The sequence below is a fragment of the Entelurus aequoreus genome, linkage group LG02 (assembly GCF_033978785.1).
Source record: "Entelurus aequoreus isolate RoL-2023_Sb linkage group LG02, RoL_Eaeq_v1.1, whole genome shotgun sequence".
Lineage (NCBI taxonomy): Eukaryota > Metazoa > Chordata > Actinopteri > Syngnathiformes > Syngnathidae > Entelurus > Entelurus aequoreus.
This window is the reverse complement of record NC_084732.1, coordinates 74,915,980-74,933,871: the sequence shown is the minus strand read 5'-3', so window position 1 is coordinate 74,933,871 and position 17,892 is coordinate 74,915,980. Positions and strand designations below refer to the sequence as shown.

Below are 17,892 nucleotides of genomic sequence, written 5' to 3'. Positions count from 1 at the left end.
ATCTGGGTATTATCTTCGACCCGACTCTCTCGTTTGAGTCACACATTAAGAGTGTTACTAAAACGGCCTTCTTTCATCTCCGTAACATCGCTAAAATTCGTTCCATTTTGTCCACCAGCGATGCTGAGATCATTATTCATGCGTTCGTTACGTCTCGTCTTGATTACTGTAACGTATTATTTTCCCGCCTCCCTATGTCTAGCATTAAAAGATTACAGTTGGTACAAAATGTGGCTGGACTTTTGATGACCAAATTTCAATGGTCAAATCAACGTTGTCAAAAAGCATGTTGTTTCAATGTTGTATTTGTGTTGTAGAAAATTGGTTGGGAAATGACCGAATTTCAATGGTCAAATCAACGTCACAACCTGACATTGAATAAACGTTGTCAAAAAGCATGTTGTTTCAACGTTGTATTTGTGTTGTAGAAAATTGGTTAGGAAATGATCAAATTTCAATGGTCAAATCATCGTCGTCAAAAAGCATGTTGTTTCAACGTTGTATTTGTGTTGCAGAAAATTGTTTGGGAATTGACCGAATTTCAATGGTCAAATCAACGTCACAACCTGACATTGAATAAACGTCAAATCAACGTCAGCAAAAAGCACGTCGTTTCAACGTTGTATTTGTGTTGTAGAAAATTGGTTAGGAAAAGACCAAATTTCAATGGTCAAATCATCGCACAACCCGACATTGAATAAACGTTGTCAAAAAGCATGTTGTTTCAACGTTGTATGTGTTGTAGAATATTGGTTGGGAAATGATCAAATTTCAATGGTCAAATCAACGTCAGAACCCAACATTGACTAAACGTCGTCAAAAAGCATGTTGTTTCAACATTGTATTTGTGTTGTAGAATATTGGTTGGGAAATTACCCAAATTTCAATGGTCAAATCAATGTCGTCAAAAAGCATGTTGTTTCAACGTTGTATTTGTGTTGCAGAAAATTGGTTGGGAATTGACCGAATTTCAATGGTCAAATCAACGTCACAACCTGACATTGAATAAACGTCAAATCAACGTCAGCAAAAAGCATGTTGTTTCAACGTTGTATTTGTGTTGTAGAAAATTGGTTAGGAAAAGACCAAATTTCAATGGTCAAATCATCGCACAACCCGACATTGAATAAACGTTGTCAAAAAGCATGTTGTTTCAACGTTGTATTTGTGTTGTAGAATATTGGTTGGGAAATAACGAAATTTCAATGGTCAAATCAACGTCAGAACCCAACATTGACTAAACGTCGTCAAAAAGCATGTTGTTTCAACATTGTATTTGTGTTGTAGAATATTGGTTGGGAAATTACCCAAATTTCAATGGTCAAATCAACGTCGTCAAAAAGCATGTTGTTTCAATGTTGTATTTGTGTTGTAGAAAATTGGTTGGGAAATGACCGAATTTCAATGGTCAAATCAACGTCACAACCTGACATTGAATAAACGTTGTCAAAAAGCATGTTGTTTCAACGTTGTATTTGTGTTGTAGAAAATTGGTTAGGAAATGATCAAATTTCAATGGTCAAATCAACGTTGTCAAAAAGCATGTTGTTTCAATGTTGTATTTGTGTTGTAGAAAATTGGTTGGGAAATGACCGAATTTCAATGGTCAAATCAACGTCACAACCTGACATTGAATAAACGTTGTCAAAAAGCATGTTGTTTCAACGTTGTATTTGTGTTGTAGAAAATTGGTTAGGAAATGATCAAATTTCAATGGTCAAATCATCGTCGTCAAAAAGCATGTTGTTTCAACGTTGTATTTGTGTTGCAGAAAATTGTTTGGGAATTGACCGAATTTCAATGGTCAAATCAACGTCACAACCTGACATTGAATAAACGTCAAATCAACGTCAGCAAAAAGCACGTCGTTTCAACGTTGTATTTGTGTTGTAGAAAATTGGTTAGGAAAAGACCAAATTTCAATGGTCAAATCATCGCACAACCCGACATTGAATAAACGTTGTCAAAAAGCATGTTGTTTCAACGTTGTATGTGTTGTAGAATATTGGTTGGGAAATGATCAAATTTCAATGGTCAAATCAACGTCAGAACCCAACATTGACTAAACGTCGTCAAAAAGCATGTTGTTTCAACATTGTATTTGTGTTGTAGAATATTGGTTGGGAAATTACCCAAATTTCAATGGTCAAATCAATGTCGTCAAAAAGCATGTTGTTTCAACGTTGTATTTGTGTTGCAGAAAATTGGTTGGGAATTGACCGAATTTCAATGGTCAAATCAACGTCACAACCTGACATTGAATAAACGTCAAATCAACGTCAGCAAAAAGCATGTTGTTTCAACGTTGTATTTGTGTTGTAGAAAATTGGTTAGGAAAAGACCAAATTTCAATGGTCAAATCATCGCACAACCCGACATTGAATAAACGTTGTCAAAAAGCATGTTGTTTCAACGTTGTATTTGTGTTGTAGAATATTGGTTGGGAAATAACGAAATTTCAATGGTCAAATCAACGTCAGAACCCAACATTGACTAAACGTCGTCAAAAAGCATGTTGTTTCAACATTGTATTTGTGTTGTAGAATATTGGTTGGGAAATTACCCAAATTTCAATGGTCAAATCAACGTCGTCAAAAAGCATGTTGTTTCAATGTTGTATTTGTGTTGTAGAAAATTGGTTGGGAAATGACCGAATTTCAATGGTCAAATCAACGTCACAACCTGACATTGAATAAACGTTGTCAAAAAGCATGTTGTTTCAACGTTGTATTTGTGTTGTAGAAAATTGGTTAGGAAATGATCAAATTTCAATGGTCAAATCATCGTCGTCAAAAAGCATGTTGTTTCAACGTTGTATTTGTGTTGCAGAAAATTGGTTGGGAATTGACCCAATTTCAATGGTCAAATCAACGTCACAACCTGACATTGAATAAACGTCAAATCAACGTCAGCAAAAAGCATGTCGTTTCAACGTTGTATTTGTGTTGTAGAAAATTGGTTAGGAAAAGACCAAATTTCAATGGTCAAATCATCGCACAACCCGACATTGAATAAACGTTGTCAAAAAGCATGTTGTTTCAATGTTGTATTTGTGTTGTAGAAAATTGGTTGGGAAATGACCAAATTTCAATGGTCAAATCAACGTCACAACCTGACATTGAATAAACGTTGTCAAAAAGCATGTTGTTTCAACGTTGTATTTGTGTTGTAGAAAATTGGTTAGGAAATGATCAAATTTCAATGGTCAAATCATCGTCGTCAAAAAGCATGTTGTTTCAACGTTGTATTTGTGTTGCAGAAAATTGGTTGGGAATTGACCCAATTTCAATGGTCAAATCAACGTCACAACCTGACATTGAATAAACGTCAAATCAACGTCAGCAAAAAGCATGTCGTTTCAACGTTGTATTTGTGTTGTAGAAAATTGGTTAGGAAAAGACCAAATTTCAATGGTCAAATCATCGCACAACCCGACATTGAATAAACGTTGTCAAAAAGCATGTTGTTTCAACGTTGTATGTGTTGTAGAATATTGGTTGGAAAATGATCAAATTTCAATGGTCAAATCAACGTCAGAACCCAACATTGACTAAACGTCGTCAAAAAGCATGTTGTTTCAACATTGTATTTGTGTTGTAGAATATTGGTTGGGAAATTACCCAAATTTCAATGGTCAAATCAATGTCGTCAAAAAGCATGTTGTTTCAGCGTTGTATTTGTGTTGCAGAAAATTGGTTGGGAATTGACCGAATTTCAATGGTCAAATCAACGTCACAACCTGACATTGAATAAACGTCAAATCAACGTCAGCAAAAAGCATGTTGTTTCAACGTTGTATTTGTGTTGTAGAAAATTGGTTAGAAAAGACCAAATTTCAATGGTCAAATCATCGCACAACCCGACATTGAATAAACGTTGTCAAAAAGCATGTTGTTTCAACGTTGTATGTGTTGTAGAATATTGGTTGGAAAATGATCAAATTTCAATGGTCAAATCAACGTCAGAACCCAACATTGACTAAACGTCGTCAAAAAGCATGTTGTTTCAACATTGTATTTGTGTTGTAGAATATTGGTTAGGAAATTACCCAAATTTCAATGGTCAAATCAATGTCGTCAAAAAGCATGTTGTTTCAACGTTGTATTTGTGTTGCAGAAAATTGGTTGGGAATTGACCGAATTTCAATGGTCAAATCAACGTCACAACCTGACATTGAATAAACGTCAAATCAACGTCGTCAAAAAGCATGTTGTTTCAACGTTGTATTTGTGTTGTAGAAAATTGGTTAGGAAAAGACCAAATTTCAATGGTCAAATCATCGCACAACCCGACATTGAATAAACGTTGTCAAAATGCATGCTGTGTCAATGTTGTATTTGTGTTGTAAAATATTGGTTGGGAAATGACCAAAATTTCATTGGTCAAATCACCGTCGTCAAAAAGCATGTTGTTTCATTGTTGTACTTGTGTTGTAGAAAATTGGTTGGGAAAAGACCAAATTTCAATGGTCAAATCAACATCACAACCTGACATTGATTAAACGTTGTCAAAAAGCATGTTGTTTCAACGTTGTATTTGTGTTGTAGAAAATTGGTTGGAAAATGACCACATGTCAATGGTCAAATCAATCTCACAACCTGACACTGAATAAACGTTGTCAAAATGCATGCTGTGTCAATGTTGTATTTGTGTTGTAAAATATTGGTTGGGAAATGACCAAAATTTCATTGGTCAAATCACCGTCGTCAAAAAGCATGTTGTTTCAATGTTGTATTTGTGTTGTAAAATATTGGTTGGAGGATGACCGAATTTCAATGGTCAAATCAACATCGTCAAAAAGCATGTTGTTTCAACATTGTATTAGTGTTGCAGAAAATTGGTTGGGAAATGACCAAATTTCAATGGTCAAATCAACGTCACAACCTGACATAAAAAAAACGTTGTCAAAAAGCATGGTGTTTCAATGTTGTATTTGTGTTGTAGAAAATTGGTTGGGAAATGACCAAATTTAAATGGTCAAATCAACGTCGTCAAAAAGCATGTTGTTTCAACGTTGTATTTGTGTTGTAGAAAATTGGTTGGGAAATGACCAAATTTCAATGGTCAAATCAATGTCGTCAAAAAGCATGTTGTTTCAACGTTGTATTTGTGTTGCAGAAAATTGGTTGGGAATTGACCGAATTTCAATGGTCAAATCAACGTCACAACCTGACATTGAATAAACGTCAAATCAACGTCGTCAAAAAGCATGTTGTTTCAACGTTGTATTTGTGTTGTAGAAAATTGGTTAGGAAAAGACCAAATTTCAATGGTCAAATCATCGCACAACCCGACATTGAATAAACGTTGTCAAAAGGCATGTTGTTTCAACGTTGTATTTGTGTTGTAGAATATTGGTTGGGAAATAACCAAATTTCAATGGTCAAATCAACGTCAGAACCCAACATTGACTAAACGTCGTCAAAAAGCATGTTGTTTCAACATTGTATTTGTGTTGTAGAATATTGGTTGGGAAATTACCCAAATTTCAATGGTCAAATCAACGTCGTCAAAAAGCATGTTGTTTCAACGTTGTACTTGTGTTGTAGAAAATTGGTTCGGAAAAGACCAAATTTCAATGGTCAAATCAACATCACAACCTGACATTGATTAAACGTTGTCAAAAAGCATGTTGTTTCAACGTTGTATTTGTGTTGTAGAAAATTGGTTGGAAAATGACCACATGTCAATGGTCAAATCAATCTCACAACCTGACATTGAATAAATGTTGTCAAAATGCATGCTGTGTCAATGTTGTATTTGTGTTGTAAAATATTGGTTGGGAAATGACCAAAATTTCATTGGTCAAATCACCGTCGTCAAAAAGCATGTTGTTTCAATGTTGTATTTGTGTTGTAAAATATTGGTTGGAGGATGACCGAATTTCAATGGTCAAATCAACATCGTCAAAAAGCATGTTGTTTCAATGTTGTATTTGTGTTGTAAAATATTGGTTGGAGGATGACCGAATTTCAATGGTCAAATCAACATCGTCAAAAAGCATGTTGTTTCAACATTGTATTAGTGTTGCAGAAAATTGGTTGGGAAATGACCAAATTTCAATGGTCAAATCAACGTCACAACCTGACATAAAAAAAACGTTGTCAAAAAGCATGTTGTTTCAATGTTGTATTTGTGTTGTAGAAAATTGGTTGGGAAATGACCAAATTTCAATGGTCAAATCAACGTCACAACCTGACATTGAATAAACGTTGTCAAAAAGCATGTTGTTTCAACATTGTATTAGTGTTGCAGAAAATTGGTTGGGAAATGACCAAATTTCAATGGTCAAATCAACGTCACAACCTGACATAGAAAAAACGTTGTCAAAAAGCATGTTGTTTCAATGTTGTATTTGTGTTGTAGAAGATTGGTTGGGAAATTACCAAATTTCAATGGTCAAATCAACGTCATCAAAAAGCATGTTGTTTCAATGTTGTATTTGTGTTGTAGAAGATTGGTTGGGAAATTACCAAATTTCAATGGTCAAATCAACGTCATCAAAAAGCATGTTGTTTCAATGTTGTATTTGTGTTGTAGAAGATTGGTTGGGAAATGACCAAATTTCAATGGTCAAATCAACGTCATCAAACAGCATGTTGTTTCAATGTTGTATTTGTGTTGTAGAAAATTGGTTGGGAAATGACCAAATTTCAATGGTCAAATCAACGTCACAACCTGATATTGATTAAACGTAGTCAAAAAGCATGTTGTTTCAACGTTGTATTTGTGTTGTAGAATATTGGTTGGGAAATGACCCCAATTTCAATGGTCAAATCAACGTCATCAAAAAGCATGTTTTTTGAAGGTTGTATTTATGTTGTAAGAAAATTGGTTGGGAAATGACCAAATTTCAAAGGTCAAATCAACATCACAACCTGACATTGATTAAACGTTGTCAAAAAGCATGTTGTTTCAACGTTGTATTTGTGTTGTAGAAAATTGGTTGGAAAATGACCACATGTCAATGGTCAAATCAATCTCACAACCTGACATTGAATAAATGTTGTCAAAATGCATGCTGTGTCAATGTTGTATTTGTGTTGTAAAATATTGGTTGGGAAATGACCAAAATTTCATTGGTCAAATCACCGTCGTCAAAAAGCATGTTGTTTCAATGTTGTATTTGTGTTGTAAAATATTGGTTGGAGGATGACCGAATTTCAATGGTCAAATCAACATCGTCAAAAAGCATGTTGTTTCAATGTTGTATTTGTGTTGTAAAATATTGGTTGGAGGATGACCGAATTTCAATGGTCAAATCAACATCGTCAAAAAGCATGTTGTTTCAACATTGTATTAGTGTTGCAGAAAATTGGTTGGGAAATGACCAAATTTCAATGGTCAAATCAACGTCACAACCTGACATAAAAAAAACGTTGTCAAAAAGCATGTTGTTTCAATGTTGTATTTGTGTTGTAGAAAATTGGTTGGGAAATGACCAAATTTCAATGGTCAAATCAACGTCACAACCTGACATTGAATAAACGTTGTCAAAAAGCATGTTGTTTCAACATTGTATTAGTGTTGCAGAAAATTGGTTGGGAAATGACCAAATTTCAATGGTCAAATCAACGTCACAACGTTACTTGTGATTTAGGGCTATATAAATAATTGATTGATTGATTGAACCTGACATTGAATAAACGTTGTCAAAAAGCATGTGTTTCAACATTGTATTTGTGTTGCAGAAAATTGGCCGGGAAATGACCAAATTTCAATGGTCAAATCAACTTCATCAAAAAACCTTGTTGTTTCAATGTTGTATTTGTGTTGTAGAAAATTGGTTGGGAAATGACCAAATTTCAATGGTCAAATCAACGTCACAACGTTACTTGTGATTTAGGGCTATATAAATAAACATTGATTGATTGATTGATTGAACCTGACATTGAATAAACGTTGCCAAAAAGCATGTTGTTTCAATGTTGTATTTGTGTTGTAGAAAATTGGTTGGCAAATGACCCAAATTTCAATGGTCAAATCAACGTCACAACCCGACATTGAATAAACGTCGTCAAAAAGCATGTTGTTTAAATGTTGTGTTTGTGTTGTAGAAAATCGTTTGGGAATTGACCGAATTTCAATGGTCAAATCAACATCACAACCTGTCATTGAATAAACGTCGTCAAAAGCATGTTGTTTCAACGTTGTATTTGTGTTGTAGAATATTGGTTGGGAAATGACCCCAATTTCGATGGTCAAATCAACGTCATCAAAAAGCATGTTGTTTGAAGGTTGTATTTATGTTGTAAGAAAATTGGTTGGGAAATGACCAAATTTCAAAGGTCAAATCAACATCACAACCTGACATTGATTAAACGTTGTCAAAAAGCATGTTGTCTCAACATCGTATTTGTACTGTACAAAATTGGTTGGAAAATGACCACATGTCAACGGTCAAATCAACATCACATCCTGACATTGAATAAATGTTGTCAAAATGCATGCTGTGTCAATGTTGTATTTGTGTTGTAAAATATTGGTTGGGAAATGACCAAATTTCAATGGTCAAATCAATGTCACAACGTTACTTGTGATTTAGGGCTATATAAATAAACATTGATTGATTGATTGATTGAACCTGACATTGAATAAACGTTGCCAAAAAGCATGTTGTTTCAATGTTGTATTTGTGTTGTAGAAAATTGGTTGGCAAATGACCCAAATTTCAATGGTCAAATCAACGTCACAACCCGACATTGAATAAACGTCGTCAAAAAGCATGTTGTTTAAATGTTGTGTTTGTGTTGTAGAAAATCGTTTGGGAATTGACCGAATTTCAATGGTCAAATCAACATCACAACCTGTCATTGAATAAACGTCGTCAAAAGCATGTTGTTTCAACGTTGTATTTGTGTTGTAGAATATTGGTTGGGAAATGACCCCAATTTCAATGGTCAAATCAACGTCATCAAAAAGCATGTTGTTTGAAGGTTGTATTTATGTTGTAAGAAAATTGGTTGGGAAATGACTAAATTTCAAAGGTCTAATCAACATCACAACCTGACATTGATTAAACGTTGTCAAAAAGCATGTTGTCTCAACATCGTATTTGTACTGTAGAAAATTGGTTGGAAAATGACCACATGTCAACGGTCAAATCAACATCACATCCTGACATTGAATAAACGTTGTCAAAATGCATGCTGTGTCAATGTTGTATTTGTGTTGTAAAATATTGGTTGGGAAATGACCAAATTTCAATGGTCAAATCAACGTCACAACGTTACTTGTGATTTAGGGCTATATAAATAAACATTGATTGATTGATTGATTGAACCTGACATTGAATAAACGTTGTCAAAAAGCATGTGTTTCAACATTGTATTTGTGTTGCAGAAAATTGGCCGGGAAATGACCAAATTTCAATGGTCAAATCAACTTCATCCAAAAACCTTGTTGTTTCAATGTTGTATTTGTGTTGTAGAAAATTGGTTGGGAAATGACCAAATTTCAATGGTCAAATCAACGTCACAAAGTTACTTGTGATTTAGGGCTATATAAATAAACATTGATTGATTGATTGATTGAACCTGACATTGAATAAACGTTGCCAAAAAGCATGTTGTTTCAATGTTGTATTTGTGTTGTAGAAAATTGGTTGGCAAATGACCCAAATTTCAATGGTCAAATCAACGTCACAACCCGACATTGAATAAACGTCGTCAAAAAGCATGTTGGTTTAAATGTTGTGTTTGTGTTGTAGAAAATCGTTTGGGAATTGACCGAATTTCAATGGTCAAATCAACATCACAACCTGTCATTGAATAAACGTCGTCAAAAGCATGTTGTTTCAACGTTGTATTTGTGTTGTAGAATATTGGTTGGGAAATGACCCCAATTTCAATGGTCAAATCAACGTCATCAAAAAGCATGTTGTTTGAAGGTTGTATTTATGTTGTAAGAAAATTGGTTGGGAAATGACTAAATTTCAAAGGTCTAATCAACATCACAACCTGACATTGATTAAACGTTGTCAAAAAGCATGTTGTCTCAACATCGTATTTGTACTGTAGAAAATTGGTTGGAAAATGACCACATGTCAACGGTCAAATCAACATCACATCCTGACATTGAATAAACGTTGTCAAAATGCATGCTGTGTCAATGTTGTATTTGTGTTGTAAAATATTGGTTAGGAAATGACCAAATTTCAATGGTCAAATCAACGTCACAACGTTACTTGTGATTTAGGGCTATATAAATAATTGATTGATTGATTGAACCTGACATTGAATAAACGTTGTCAAAAAGCATGTGTTTCAACATTGTATTTGTGTTGCAGAAAATTGGCCGGGAAATGACCAAATTTCAATGGTCAAATCAACTTCATCAAAAAACCTTGTTGTTTCAATGTTGTATTTGTGTTGTAGAAAATTGGTTGGGAAATGACCAAATTTCAATGGTCAAATCAACGTCACAACGTTACTTGTGATTTAGGGCTATATAAATAAACATTGATTGATTGATTGATTGAACCTGACATTGAATAAACGTTGCCAAAAAAGCATGTTGTTTCAATGTTGTATTTGTGTTGTAGAAAATTGGTTGGCAAATGACCCAAATTTCAATGGTCAAATCAACGTCACAACGTTACTTGTGATTTAGGGCTATATAAATAAACATTGATTGATTGATTGATTGAACCTGACATTGAATAAACGTTGCCAAAAAAGCATGTTGTTTCAATGTTGTATTTGTGTTGTAGAAAATTGGTTGGCAAATGACCCAAATTTCAATGGTCAAATCAACGTCACAACCCGACATTGATTAAACGTCGTCAAAAAGCATGTTGGTTTAACGTTGTGTTTGAGTTGCTCAACGTCAGGACCTAATTCAACGAGTTCTCAACGTTGTTTCAATGTCTTGTGCCTGCTGGGTAAACTTCATCTTTTCGTACAAGCCTATTTTATGTGTACATCTTATGTTCAGACTTAGGGCACAGCCTGCATCGTGCTTCCCCCAGGGGGGCTGGAGTCTACCCCAGTGGGCTACACTCCAGTCACAGGACAGATGAACACAAACAAGCATCCCCATGTGAGGAACAAAGCGGTTGCTGCCCACTAGTTATCATATTACATCATATTAAGTAAGACGTATGACTAATTGTTGAATGTGTACTGCATCCACACATTGGAGTGTTCAGATTCGTCCTTGGACCACAGTCGGTATTCTCTTCAAGGTCACATCTGTGCTGCGACTCTACCTTCACATTTTGTCTTTTCATTGCTTTTCAAACTATAAGTTGATCACATGACAACACTGGCGACTGTCTGGCGCCTCCATGACATCACCAGGCCCAAAAAAATGTTCCCAAAGATGATGCGTCCTCATCTAGATTCTTGCTCCATGGTCCCCAAAGAGATTACGGAGTACTTTACATCTGTGCCTTCTTCTTCGTGGAGTTTTCTCTTAAACGCGCCAAACTGAGTGCTGATTACAGACTTCTATTTACCAGCTCTGCCGAGATTGACAGCCACGTAGGAGGCGGTGCTTCTCGGGTTTAAACACTTTTTAAAGTGCAGCCTGCAGCTGGCAGGAACTTTTGATGTGCTCTGCTTTAAAACATATCTATGCAATCTATACATATGATAGAATATATAGCACTACTCTATAGAACACTCCCTGAACCAGTGGGCTGCATTCTCAAAGGGGGCGCCGCAAAGATGAGGGGGAAAAAGAAGAGGAGGAGGAGGTGCTGTCATGATTCTGAGTGGTGGAGTACAGTATATAATAGAGTGGTGGAGTACAGTATATCATAGAGTGGTGGAGTACAGTATATCATAGAGTGGTGGAGTACAGTATATCATAGAGTGGTGGAGTACAGTATATCATAAGAGACTCACAGGTAGTTGTTTTTGCAGCAGATTCTGGACTGCTCTTCACCCTCATCCTACTGGACCTGAGTGCAGCTTTTGACACCGTCTCTCATCCAATCCTCATCGACGTTGGCACCTTTTTCATAGTTCTGGACCTAAAAATGATGTCGACAGGTACGAACCCCAAAAGCAGTGAAGTTGGCACGTTGTGTAAATTGTAAATAAAAACAGAATACAATGATTTGCAAATCCTTCTCAACCTATATTCAATTGAGTACACTACAAAGACAAGATGCTCAACGTTCGAACTGGAAAACTTCTGTTATTTTTTGCAAATATTAGCTCATTTGGGATTTGATGCCTGCAACGTGTTTCAAAAAAGCTGGCACAAGTGGCAAAAAAGACTGAGAAATGCTCATCAAACACTTATTTGAAACATCCCACAGGTGAACAGGCTAATTGGGAACAGGTGGGTGCCATTATTGGGTATAAAAGCAGCTTCCGTGACATGCTCAGTCATTCACAAACAAAGATGGGGCGAGGGTCACCACTTTGTGAACAAACGCGTGAGCAAATTGTCGAACCGTTTAAGAACAACATTTCTCAACCAGCTATTGCAAGGAATCTAGGGATTTCCCCATCTACGGTCCGTAATATCATCAAAAGGTTCAGACAATCTGGATAAATCACTGCACGTAAGCGATGATATTACAGACCTTCGATCCCTCAGGCAGTTCTGTTTTAAAAAAGTGACATCAGTGTGTAAAGGATATCACCACAGGGGCTCAGGAACACTTCAGAAAACCACTGTCAGTAACTACAGTTTGTCGCTACATCTGTAAGTGCAAGTTAAAACTCTACTATGCAAAGCCAAAGCCATTTATCAACAACACCCAGAAACTCTACCGGCTTCCCTGGGCCACAGCTCATCCAAGATGGACTGATGCGAAGTGGAAAAGTGTTCTGTGGTCTGACGAGCCCACATTTCAAATTGTTTTTGGCACTTTGGGCACCCCTGCAAACTTAATCCTGTTTTATCCATATATTGTAAAGTCTCCTTTGGTGTTTTGAAAGGTGCTTGTACATTAAATGTATTATTATAATTTTTTTTTAAAAAATGATTCTGCTTACAGTATATGTCCTACTATTTCCGGTTTCAAGACTTTGGAAGTACGAGGGATCAGTGCAGGCCATGATGGCGGACATTTGCTGCAGTGGTCTCCGCTAATCTTTCGCACCGCAGGACTCGGGTTGCAGTGATCAATACTGCGAGCGAGGAGTGACACGGCTCACAGGATTACTGCAGTGACAGTACTCGGCTTACATGAATTCATTTAGCATCAATGCTGGGGAGACTAATGACAACTTGATGAAGAGGGTGAGGGTGAGGGTGGGTGGATTGTATAAAATGACATCATAAAATGTGGGGCGCAGCTAAATTGAGTTTACAAGCAGGTTTTGAAACGCCTGGTTAGGATGGAAATGTGTTTATTTTATAGACATTATGTGAAATACATACTGCAGAATCCTGTCCTGTCATGTATGTTTTATAGTTAATACAATGAAATTGGGAATAAATTTAAGAGTTGCAAGCGGTGATTAATTAATCACAATTAATTTGTAAAGTGCTCGTCATTTAATAGTTTGTAGTCATTGATATATTGTTTACAAAATCAGACAATGAGTTTTTGGACACAGCAGGGCAAAAAGTCAAAGGATTTAAAAAAGTTTTAGTTTCGGATTCATATGGCCCCCTTCCTGGGTGGATCTCGCGTGAGAGGAAGAAGTGGGCTTAATCACTTTGCGATGCGGTCTGCTAAAAAAGGATGGAAAGCGCCACTCTACACAGCAACTGACACTGTGGTCAAATATATTTAACACTCTACTGCCATCTGGCGGCTAAAGTGGATAGTGCACGACCCTAATTTGTCATTTTTTATGTGTCAGGTAAATCGCAACGAATTGGGCCATATAAATGGTTTCTTTATTCATACATAAAATCAGCAAGTATTGTTAAATTGTTGTCAAAAAAACGTTTGCAGATAAGAAATATTTTTTTGTTTACCCGAAATAGTTGTCTTGTGTTTTATTATAATTATAGTCATGATCAACATTTTAAAGGCAAAAATTACAAAATCCTTCAACAGTTATAAAAAAGATTACAATAAAAAGTATACATTTTTTAATAATTTGTAGTTTTGGCCAAATTTTTGGTTATTAGTTGTTTTGCACAATAGCAGGGATGCCCAAACTTTTCCATATTATATTTAAAGACATAACTTTGTGTCAGCTTTGTGTTCTAGGTGAATAAAGCATGCTATTACGTTACTAGTATCAACATGTTTGCTTTTTCTCTCATTACATGTCTTTTTGCTCTTTTTTTCCTCACATTTTCACTGCTGTTGTTTGTTTGACTTTATTTTGACCAGATGCTACAGGCCAGCAAAACTCAAGCTGTGGGCCACACTTGGAACACCCCTGCACTATAAGCTTTATTCTGCTACAATAAATGCATGTCATCATATGGAAAAAATAAAATAAAGGATATAATATAATAATGCAGGGGTCTGTTATATGTTTTCTAGCCCACGGACACCCAAGCTGATTTAGAGATGTAGCAAGGACCCCTTACTTATATATGCTGTATACAATTGTGTATGATTTTTTTTAAATATTTGTAACTTTTTTTATTTGTTATTCTCTATTTCACTATAAACCAGTTTTAAAAAGTACCCTATTATTGTGTAGTACTAAGATATTTAAATACTACAGTGTAGCATCGCTAATCGCTAGCTGGCAGCTAGGGCTGCTGAACGCTAGGTGGGAACGAGAATGCTAATCGCTAACCAACTTAAATGCTAACATGAATGCAATAATATCATTATTTATTCAAGTTTTTATTTTAAACCTGCAAGGTACAATGAGTAGGGTGGCCATGTCACTGCCATTGTGTTGGATCAATGTTAGTGTATATATAAATACTTTTAAATTAGGGGTAAAATTGCGGGATAAATATAAAAAAATTATTAGAAAAAGTTTATAAGAAAAAAATAATATTGCATTTATCATGCATAAACGCAGATTATTCACTGAATTTATTTTGATTGTCCAGAATTTACCAGAAAGGCGGCGTGGGCTGTTACACGGTTAGTGATCGGGTCAATGGAGACTCTGACTGGTTTGCTATGTAACACATTTAGCTTTAAAATACATAAAGAAGGGAGCAATTTATGAGCAAATAAATTATTTATATTTAGGATTTTTTTTTTTTTATCCTTTGAGATTCTGACAATAAAATCGCAGTTGTGTCAAAATGTTGGGGTATTTTTTTCTATTAATTAAATAAAATGATGCATGCAAGTAATCATACGTGTAATTAATCTGATTAAAAACAACAACAATAGTCTTATCAACCAAAGATTTCACAACCCCCCAGCACTCCAACAAGCCAAAAACATCAACAAAGTGCACCTTTGTGCATTCACGCACAGCATAAAACTTTTGGTGGACAAATAGAGACACCAGGCGTGGAAGATTTCACATGTAAACAAACTGTTGTGTTCACAGTCCACACTGTGGTGAGTTCAAGAACTGCCGAAATTAGTAGGACAAAACGATGGTCACCAAATACTGTCATCAGTGAAGCATACACACAAACATATTCAACAGTGGCCTTTCTAACAATTGGGAAGGTTTGTGTCATGTTTGTCCTCAAACAAAAAACATACCATCTTTTTCCATTTTCAATCGTTTTTTAAAAATGCTCCAGGGAGCCACTAGGGCGGCACACTTGTTGTCTGTGGACACGGGTAAGGTTAGGTGTGATTTACCCTGGATAACCTTATACGGCTTAGTGCAGACTTCTTGGGGTCACGATTCGATTCAAAATCGATATTTTTTTTCAATTCAACACGATTCTCGATTCAAAAACGATTTTTTTCCCAATTCAAAAGGATTCTCTATTCATTCAATACAAGGATTTCAGCAGGATCTACCCCAGTCTGCTGACATGCAAGCAGAGTAGTAGATTTTTGTAAAAAGCTTTTATAATTGTAAAGGACAATGTTTTATCAACTGATTGCAATAATGTACATTTGTTTTAACTATTAAATGAACCAAAAATATGACTTATTTTATCTTTGTGAAAATATTGGACACAGTGTGTTGTCAAGCTTATGAGATGCGATGCAAGTGTAAGCCACTGTGACACTATTGTTCTTTTTTTTATAAATGTCTAATGATAATGTCAATGAGGGATTTTTAATCACTGCTATGTTGAAATTGTAACTAATATTGATACTGTTGTTGATAATATTCATTTTTGTTTCACTACTTTTGATTTGTTCTGTGTCGTGTTTGTGTCTCCTCTCAATTGCTCTGTTTATTGCAGTTCTGAGTGTTGCTGGGTCGGGTTTGGTTTTGGAATTGGATTGCATTGTTATGGTATTGCTGTGTATTGTTTTGTTGGATTGATTAATTTAAAAAAAAAAAAAAAAAAATTTAAATAAATAAAAAAATTTATTTTTTAAAAATGAGAATCGATTCTGAATCGCACAACGTGAGAATCGCGATTCGAATTCGAATCGATTTTTTCCCACACCCCTATTAGTTACTATGGTAATCTAATGAGTTACTATAGTAATCTAATGAGTTACTATGGTAATCTAAATCGCAGCAGCTCAGACGAGGCACCAAGCAGGGTGGGTGGGAAGCGTTTCCACATAGTTTTTCAAGAGCGGCCAGCCTGAAATGCGGAAGGAGATTTTTACAACAAACTTCTAAAGCTTAGTGATGTATCAGATATGTCAGATTGGTGTGTTGTTGTTTTTTTTTTTTTACCCTTAGCGTTTATATTTCGCTGCTTGTTGCATTCTTTTGTGTTTCGCTTGATTGTAAAATATGTCGATGGAGAGGGGGTGTGACGTTCATATGTTGTCAATATTCAGTGTTTTATCGTTCATAGTTAATATTGTAAAGCCCACATTCTTTATTTTCATGTACATTCTGGGTGTCTCATTCAGTAAAAAAATTTAAAATTCCATTCCGTTTTTTTAAGGCGGTCTGTCATAACTTTTTTAGCATTCAGACATTTTTGTGAGGTTTTGTATTAGTGTTCCTAAAAATCAGATATACCGGCCCCGAGACACTTTTTTTTTTCTAAATTTGGCCCCCCGAGTCAAAATAATTGCCGAGGCCTGGCTTAGTGTAAACGGGGCCTAAGGAGCCGCATTCGGGGGTTGTTCTGATATAATAAATAAAGCTTCATATTCAAGAGTCTTAAAAATTTTGAAGCAAAAGGTATCAATGGGTATCAGTGTGCGCATCGCCAATACTGGCCCTGTATTGACTTGGCATCAGATTGATACGTAGATTACAATTGGAAGATGTTGAATTGTAAACAAACTCAGTGTATCTTGAGCAGGGTTGGAACAAACCATAACCAACATTTGCAGCAAAAAGTTTTCATGGGACAAACTTTGTTATAACTCTCACACTAATTCCTCTGGGAAGTGTTTGCATGCTGGTAAAGAGATGTGACGAGAAGGAGAGCTGCTGCTGATGCTCCAGTCAAGCCTCATGAAGGCTCCCTCATCCCCGAGCGGACACACGGCGACATGCAGCATGGAGCAATGACACCCTCATTGTGCTAATGGCAGCCCGTTCAGATAACAAAGCCGCTCCACTGAAGTCACCAGCAGGGGGTCTTTGAGCTGCCTATACAGCCCACGAGCGCAGAGGAGAATTTGGGGAGACGAGGCTCAGCGCAAACGAGCAAGCGGCGTCTGAAGATAAACAACAATAGCGACAAGCATTGTATTGAAATGCAAAGCCTTGCTCCTGCAGTTCCCCGCTAAAAACACGGCGATAAACGGTGGAAGAAATGAAATGCATGGCCACACTGCTACACGTTGCAGCTTTAAACAACAGCCTTGACATTATTAGCAAATGTAGTCAAGCATTACTGCCGGCACCATGAAAGGAAGCGACTATGCGGCCTGTCTCTCGCTCAGTATCACGTCTTCATGCTCTAATCCCACGTATTTATATGCTCAATGACTTCAGTCACACA

At 36.1% G+C, this 17,892-nt stretch overlaps 1 long non-coding RNA gene across 1 annotated transcript in view; it reads right to left on the bottom strand.

Annotated features, from left to right (window-relative positions):
• Positions 1-12,073, bottom strand: part of LOC133664506 (uncharacterized) — a 47,049-nt gene extending 34,976 nt beyond the window's left edge. The window contains exon 1 of the long non-coding RNA XR_009828590.1: positions 11,850-12,073. This is a non-coding gene — a long non-coding RNA (uncharacterized LOC133664506). The remainder of the gene's footprint in view (positions 1-11,849) is intronic.
• Between the last annotated feature and the right edge of the window lie 5,819 nt (positions 12,074-17,892).